This window comes from Bos indicus x Bos taurus, chromosome 6 (assembly GCF_003369695.1).
Source record: "Bos indicus x Bos taurus breed Angus x Brahman F1 hybrid chromosome 6, Bos_hybrid_MaternalHap_v2.0, whole genome shotgun sequence".
NCBI classification, from domain to species: domain Eukaryota; kingdom Metazoa; phylum Chordata; class Mammalia; order Artiodactyla; family Bovidae; genus Bos; species Bos indicus x Bos taurus.
In genome coordinates, this window is record NC_040081.1 from 11,332,420 (window position 1) to 11,341,121 (window position 8,702).

An 8,702-nucleotide genomic window follows, 5' to 3' on the forward strand; every position below is an offset into this window, starting at 1 on the left:
TGGTGATGCCATCCAGCCATCTCATCCTCTGTCCCCTTCTGCTCCTGCCCCCAATCCCTCCCAGCATCAGGGTCTTTTCCAATGAATCAACTCTTTGCATGAGGTAGCCAAAGTACTGGAGTTTCAGCTTTAGCATCATTCCTTCCAAAGAACACCCAGGGCTTATCTCCTTTAGAATGGATTACTTAGCCATTAAAAAGAATACATTTGAATCAGTTCTAATGAGGTGGATGAAACTGGAGCCTATTATACAGAGTGAAGTAAGCCAGAAAGAAAAACACCAATACAGTATACTAACGCATATATATGGAATTTAGAAAGATGGTAACGATAACCTTGTATGTGAGACAGCAAAAGAGACATAGATGTATAGAACAGTCTTTTGGACTCTGTGGGAAAGGATGAGGGTGGGATGATTTGGGAGAATGGCATTGAAACATGTATAGTATCATATAAGAAATGAATCGCCAATCCAGGTTTGATGCATGATACAGGATTCTTGGGGCTGGTACACTGGGATGACCCAGAGGGATGGTACCGGGAGGGAGGTGGGAGGGGGGTTTGGGATGGGGAACACGTGTACACCCGTGGCAGATTCATGTTGATGTATGGCGAAACCAATATAATATTGTAATTAGCCTCCAATTAAAATAAATAAATTTAAATTAAAAAATAAATAAATGGCTGTAGGAGAAGACAACTCATTTATAAACTCATTTAAAATGTTTTGATTTTTATTCATCTTGTGTTCATACCTTATTCCTCTTTTCTTGCACATATTGGTCATGTCTGATTTTTCCCATACTCACTCACAATGTTTTCTGCATAGTTCTGGGTATTAATGATTGCTAACACACACAAACATGCATGAAAAAACATATAATGTCATATTTATTGTCGTCTCTACCTATCTCTATTTCTTTTCCAGGTTTACTTCTGTTTCAGTTCAAGCCAGAGATATCTTACTTACACATTCTGGCCATTAGTTAGGCAACTCTACTACTCGGAGTTACTCTTTTCCCTGAGTTGTCCCTTTCCTCAGCTAGTTTCTTGTTGCACCATTCCCAAAACATTACTCCATCATAACATCTTCTGCAACTTCTCTAAAATCTTGATTCTCATTTTACTTCTTTACCTCAAGACTGACCTGTACCTTTGCCATTTCAGCCCCAAGAAAACCAAAGTCAAAGGGAATTTTGTTCTCAGCAGAGATCTAGTTCAAGGGTTAGGAAATCAGGGCCTCTGAATTAAATCCAGACCATATCCTGTTTTCTGTACAGTTCATGAGCCGGGAATACTTTTCATATTTTTAAATGGTTGGGGGAGAAATGAAAGAAAATAATAGTTCATGACATGAAAATTGTATGAAAGTCAAATTTCAATGTCTATAAATAGTGAAATCTAGCCATGCCCATTTAGACATGTGTCTGTGATTGCTTTTTTTTTTTTTTCAAGTATCACAATGTTTATTGATAGATACAAGTACATAAAATCAGGGCATGAACATGACTTGATAAATTAAGTAGACTTAATTTCAATACTATAATAAGAGGGACCAATTCAAATTCTCACCATTTGTTTCACACCCACAAAGACCACTTCAAGGGCATTTACGATCTCTCAAAACTGATCAGTTTTGTGCAAGTAAACCATGTTTCTTTTAAAGAGACTTGATTTTTATTCATTAGGAAAGACTGAGCAGGCCTCAAGCTAACCTCATCTGCATTAAGCTGTCCTTTCTTAAAAAACCGAGGTGGCATATCCTTCGACTGTCCTTGCAGCTGGGATAAGAGTCCCTGACTCTGGTTATGGTAGAGCTGGCTTAGCCCCTGGCTTTTCATAAACTTGCCTCCCATCTCCCCAAACTGCGACTGTGTGGGAGGCATGATGTGTCCCCCATGGCCACTGAAGAGCAGATTTGAACGATGGCGCCCCATGGTGGGTGAAAATCTATCCTGGATAACTCCTGGACCAATACCAATTCCGCTTCCTGGCATTTGTCCAAACATATCAGCAAGTCCTCCAAGTGGGTCCCTATCTATTTTCATCCTGGGTGGCATAAACAGTCCCTCCAGAAGAAGTCACTTCTCATCCCTTGAGCCATAGGAGCAGGAATAAATACTCCTAGATCTTTTACTGCATCTTGACGGATTTGATTGATCGTCTTTGGTCCATTGTCAAGAAAAGCTTTGCAAGGAGCCCAATGGTATTCTCGCAACTCTACAGCATCCTGCAGCAGGGAACGAATCCTCACCGGCAATTCCTTACTTAACATCAAGGAGCACATTCGGGCAAAGTACTGATCCATTAAGGACTTGGCTCGTTCATGGTCTAATCTAGGCCCCACTGTCCTCATTATCTGACAGAGGCACTCCAAATCCTCTCCCATATCTTTGAGTTGGACTCTCTTCTTTTTTTCCAAAAGTGTTTTGATGCACTTATGAAGGATAGATTCATGAATAAGATCAAGCTTTCCAAGTTCTCCAATGAATTTGATGTTCCCCAACATCTTGATCTTGGCAATAGCTCTCTGTTCCTCCTCCTCAGGGAGGAGGGGATTTTCACGCTTATCATAGACATCAACATTTCTGGTTTGGTTTTCAAATTCATCTTGTAATTTGGAAATTAGGAGGCGTCTGAATGTTGTGCTTTGCTTTTGTCCTGGTTGACCCTCTGCTGCTGGGCCATCAAAGTTTGGTGCATCTTCTGCCAATCGCAGACATAAGTGAACATACAGTGAGCTATACTTTGGCTCTTCTAGGGCTTTGTCCACAATCAGCTGTATGACCCCTTTAAGGATGAGTTTAGACTCTACACCCACATTGAGGAGCTCAAGGCATAGCTTGTCAAACTTCTCAGGAGTAAGCTTGTTTAATATACCTCTTACTTTCCTGAAGATTGCATCATGTCGTTCTTTTTCATTTGCGGAGTTGTTTGCTGCGGAGTTGTCATCTCGTCTAGGGCTTCGTGCAGGAATCCATTTCTGAGCGTTTTGCCCTGGGGTTTCCCCCGGGAACTCGCTGTTACCAGCAGTCTTGGGATAGTGCTGAGGTGCACCCCTACTTCCTCCTCCGCCCGAAGAAGCGCTGAAACGAGAAGCACCCACTTCTGCGATCGCATTCTCCACTTTGGCGGCTTGACAACGAAGAATCTTCAAAAGAATAATATTAATGGATGGGGTGGGGAGGGAAGAGGATGGGAGAAATGAAAAACCTTCACCGAGAACTCAGCAGCTGCTACAGCAGCTGCCTCCTCAGGATCCGGTCGTCGGGGACAGGGAAGGGAGGGGGAAGGGGAACGGAAAACAAAAAAGGGGGAGGGAAGGGGGAGGAAGGAGTCTGAACCGGCTTGAAACGGCTCAGAAGAGTCGCTGCTGCAACCACCACCCGATACTCGCCGCTACCTCCATAGAGCTCCGACTCGCTGCTGGCCTGTGATTGCTTTTTGCACTATGACAGCAGAACTAAACGTTGCAATAGACACCAGATACCCTGCAAAGCCTAAAATATTAATTACTGTTTATAGAAACAGTTTGCCCACCCATGATCTAGATAAGACTTCCAAGTTTTGCAAAAATGTGAATTGTTTTTCACAGAGGTTAAATGATTTTCCCAAGGTCATGATAATTTATTGCTGAGAAAGGGCAGGGACTTTGATTCACACCCTCCTCACTCTATCACATGCAGCCTTCTTTTTATAAATATGTAGTTAACCTTGTAACTGAAAAATAGGGGGAAATACAACTTTTCCTGAGATCTCCTGCATTTCCAACGTTAGTTACAAAACACACCATGTAGGAAATCAACACTTAAGATGACTACTGAAACAAGGATTATTACAAAATACATAATTTGGCAGCAAAGATTATTTATACCTTCCCTAAGCAATAGATTTTAAAAATCAATGTTATTTCCAGTTAGGCAGAGTTGTACCAATACTCAATCTACTCTATAGTATTCTATTTACATGTTATTTTTATATACAGATATATTCTTAGAGGAAAATGAGAACAATTCCCTGAGATAATTTATCATCTTGCTTTTAAATGAAAAAAAGAAATAAGTTCTGTTGCTGAAATGTTCTCCACGTGTTCCACCCGTGTCAGGATAAATAATTGTTTGATCAAAATAGAAGTTGCCTATGGGCCCCTGGCTGAGGAGTTGATTCATGAATTCTCATTAGTAATTACAACTCTAGAACGATCTAGCAGCCTTTTGACATCCTGATCACCTACCTCCTTCCCCAGTCTTCCACCTTGGGAGAGACGGCAGTGTCTCCTTCAGGCAGCTACAGATCTGTAGGGAAACAGAGGATAAAGCAAGGATTGCAGTAGGCCCTGGTTTATTCTTTCCCAGACAAAAGGAACAGGAAACTTCAAAGAAAATGCTCTAATTATCACTCTGTAACTGTATTCCAAATTTCTACTTTCTTTCCTTTGGCGAAAATACTGCTCCTACTATATTCGAGAAAGGGGAAGGAGTCCTCTGCCATCTTACTGGAGCCCATCCGCGCTGCTACAGCGTCTCACACCAGTTGACCCTGCATGGGCCTCTGGTCACTGCGTTTTGATCAGCTTCCCTGGAGCAGTGGCCTTACTGCTGCCTGGGCCTCAGTGCAAAGCATGTAGGGGAGACAACACTACCCTTTACTCTCTGCCCCCTTGACTCCCCACACCATCGCAAGCCCTGATGTGACCGTGATCTGAGATTAAGGCCTAACTAGAGCAGACGGGACAATCCACGTACAACCATATTCTAGGGGACTTCACTCACGGTTCAGTGCTTAAGGCTTCCCCTTGCAAGGCAGAGGGTATAGGTTTGATTCCTAGTCAGGGAGCTCAGATCCTACATGCTGCACAGTCAAAAAAATAAAACAACATAAAACAGAAGCAGTACTGTAACAAATCCAATAAAGATTCAAACAAATTGTCCACATCAAAAAAAAAATTTCTTTAACGCCCCCCCCGCACCCCCCACCGAAAACCATATGCTAAATCTGACTGCTGCCAGAGTCCAAGGACTAAGCTAACCTCAGCCCTATGTCTCCTCTGTGGACACAACCAGTCCAGAGACCTGCTCCTCATCTTGTCCCACCTCTAAAGAAGATATCCCCCTTTGTCAGACAGAGAATAAATTTTCTTATCACTTTAGGAAAATAACTACCGGTACCAACACAAATGGAATCTGTCTGGGTGTTTTCTCCTTTTCTTATTAGGGAAATGCATAGGCTTAAGTAATAAGACAGCATTGGTTGGGGCTTTGGCAAGAAATGCCTAATATCGAATTCCTGAAAGTACCATCAGACCCCGTGTAAATAAAGACAAACGAAGTTTAACTCACTATAGTGAGAAAGTCAGAGTCTTGGCAATATCTCAAAAGGAGGAAATCTAGAAGTTCTGAGGTCTAGGCAGATCTTTGAAGGCAGGGGAATAATAAGGATTGGGCAACATTTATGATACAACAGTTTAGGATTGTTGCATACAGGGAGGTGAAGGTTCTGAAGTGATAAGTAAACTACTGTTTAATAAATGATCTCCTTATATGAGCAGAATGCTATCTCTGATAAATGAATTTGTAGGAATTTCTTCAGAGAAGGCGATGGCACCCCACTCCAGTACTCTTGCCTGGAAAATCACATGGACGGAGCCTGGTAGGCTGCAGGAGTCGGACACGACTGAGCGACTTCACTTTCACTTTTCACTTTCAAGCATTGGAGAAGGAAATGGCAACCCACTCCAGTGTTCTTGCCTGGAGAATCCCAGGGACGGGGGAGCCTGATGGGCTACCGTCTATGGGGTCGCACAGAGTCAGACACGACTGAAGCAACTTAGCAGCAGCAGCAGCAGGAATTTCTTACAGCCCATAGTAAAATCATTTACTGATCTTGTCTTGTCCTTTCCTGCCCCACTCTTCCCCCAAAGAAAACAATTAAGTCATGGTGACATAGCTGGTTTCAGTCACTAGGGTGATCTTTAGTACTCATAGTAGCAGAAAAGGCCAGGTGTACTGCTGACAAATCCAATTTGTGATTTGGAGGAACCAGAGATCAAATTGCCAACATCCACTGGATCATTGAAAAAGCAAGAGAGTTCCAGAAAAATATCTATTTCTGCTTTATTGACTATGCCAAAGCCTTTGACTGTGTGGATCACAATAAACTGGAAAATTCTGAAAGAGATGGGAATACCAGAGCACATGACCTGCCTCTTAAGAAACCTGTATGCAGGTCAGGAAGCAACAGTTAGAACTGAACATGGGACAACAGACTGGTTCTAAATAGGAAAAGGAGTCCGTCAAGGCTGGATATTGTTACCCTGCTTATTTAACTTATCTTCAGAGTACATCATGAGAAATGCTAGGCTGGATGAAGCACAAGCTGGAATCAAGATTGCCGGGAGAAATATCAATAACCTCAGATATGCAGATGACACCACCCTTATGGCAGAAAGTAAAGAAGAACTAAAGAGCCTTTTGAAAGTAAAAGACGTAAGTGAAAAATTTGGCTTAAAGTTCAACATTCAGAAAACTTAGATCACGGCATCTGGTCCGATCACTTCATGGCAAATAGATGGGAAAACAGTGGAAACAGTGTCAGACTTTATTTTGGGGGGCTCCAAAATCACTGCAGATGGTGATCACAGACATGAAATTAAAAGACACTTGCTCCTTGGAAGAAAAACTATGACAAACCTAGATGGTGTATTAAAAAGCAGAGACATCACTTTGCATACAAAGGTCCCTACAGTCAAAGCCATGTTTTTTTTCCAGTAGTCATGTACAGATGTGAGAGTTGGACCATAAAAAAGGCTGTTCTCTGGTTCCTCTGCCTTTTCTAAGTCCAGCGTGTACGTCTCAAAGTTCTTGGTTCACTTACTGTTGAGGCCAGCGTGAAGGATTTTCAGTATTACCTAGCTTGTGAAATGAGTGCTTACTGTTTCTCTTCTTTTGGTCTTAATTTTTTTAAATTATGAATTTGGTCTAGGTATTTAATCATTTTCATTAGCAAATTTCTTAGAGCACCTCTGAGACTTTTTTCTCCTTTATCTTGAGTATGTGCATGCTAAATCACCTCAGTCATGTCTGACGCTTTGTGAGCCCATGGACTGTAACCCACCAAGGTCCTCTGTCTATGGAATTTTCCAGGTAAGAATACTGGAGTGGATGGCCATTCCCTCCTCCAGGGCATTTTCCCTATTCAGGGATCAAACCCATGTGTCCTATGTCTCCTGCATTGGCAGGAGGGTTGTTTATCATTGGCAGCACCTGGGAAGCCCAGTTATCTTGAGTACTTCTTCTAAAAGTGTTTTTAATGTGGATTTTTGTGAGGCAAAACTTCTTAGTTCTTGTATGCTTAACAAGGTTTTTACAGTACCCTCACTTTCAAATGGCAATTTGGCTACATATAAATTCTAGATTGAAAGTTCTTTTTAATACTTTAATGGTATTAATGCATTGTTTTCTTAGAGTATTGTTATCTTTTCTTTTTTTCCTTTAAAAGTGATCTGTTTTTCTATGAAAATTTTAGAATTTTTCAGTATTCTTAATTTTTAATTTACTGAGATGTAGCTTTTCTTAATATTTCCTTTTGGTCACAGTGGATTCTTTTAATCTGAGACCTTTCACTTTTTTTTTTAAGTTCTGCTGCTGCTGCTGCTGCTAAGTCACTTCAGTCGTGTACGACCCCATAGACGGCAGCCCACCAGGCTCCCCCGTCCCTGGGATTCTCCAGGCAAGAACACTGGAGTGGGTTACCATTTCCTTCTCCAATGCATGAAAGTGAAAAGTGAAAGTGAAGTCAATCAGTCGTGCCTGACTCTTAGCGACCCCATGGACTGCAGCCTACCAGGCTCCTCCATCCATGGGATTTTCCAGTCAAGAGTACTGAGAAATTTCTTTTCATTATTAAAAAATTATCTTCTATTTTTTCCCTTTTTGTGATCCCTATTATATGGCTGCTGATATTTCTCTATGTAGGTTCCATATTTTTAACATTTCCTTTATCTTTGTATGCTCTCTTCTAGGAGAACTGCCCAATTAGACTTTCCAGCTTTCTTGTTTCTTTTTTGTCTGTATCTGTTCCATTTTGGGGGGCTTCCCAGGTGGCTCAGTGGTACAAAAATATGCTCGCCAATGCAGGAGGCTCAGGAGACACAGGTTCAATCCCTTGGTTGTAAGATCCACTGGAAGAGGGCTTGGAAACCCACTCCAGTATTCTTGACTGGAAAATCCCACGGACAGAGGATCCTGGCAGGATGCGGTCCATTGGGTCACAAAGAGTCAGACACGACGTGTTGACTGAGCACAGCACAGCACACATTCTGTTTGTTGAATCTATTATGTGTTTCATGTCATATGGACTATTGTGTCTAATACTTTTCACACCTAACATCGCCAACTGATTTTCTTGACAGTGTCTATTATTTTCTTATTGTTATCTTAACTAAATCATGTCTACTGTACCTATTTAAAATTCTCTATTTAGGCAATTCCCTGGTGGTACATTGTAGGACTCAGTGTTTCCATTGCAGGGGGCCTTGGTTCCATAACTGGTTGGGGAACTAAGATCCCCAGAAGCTGTGGGGCATGGCCAGATAAGCAAATCAATCAATCCATCCTCTATTTTAAAACACCAGTTTCTTTTGATGCTTGTAAAAAGTTAATATTTTAAAATTTTGAAATAAAAATTCACTCAGTTGACATCTC

At 41.6% G+C, this 8,702-nt stretch overlaps 1 pseudogene across 1 annotated transcript; it reads right to left on the minus strand.

The window, feature by feature from the left end:
* Nucleotides 1-1,510: 1,510 nt before the first annotated feature.
* Nucleotides 1,511-4,506, minus strand: LOC113894785 (annotated as a pseudogene). Its single transcript, XR_003511655.1, has 3 exons — nt 4,426-4,506; nt 4,235-4,295; nt 1,511-3,225 (listed from the first exon to the last, which is right to left on the minus strand). The product of XR_003511655.1 is annotated as a eukaryotic translation initiation factor 4 gamma 2 pseudogene (transcript).
* Nucleotides 4,507-8,702: the final 4,196 nt, after the last annotated feature.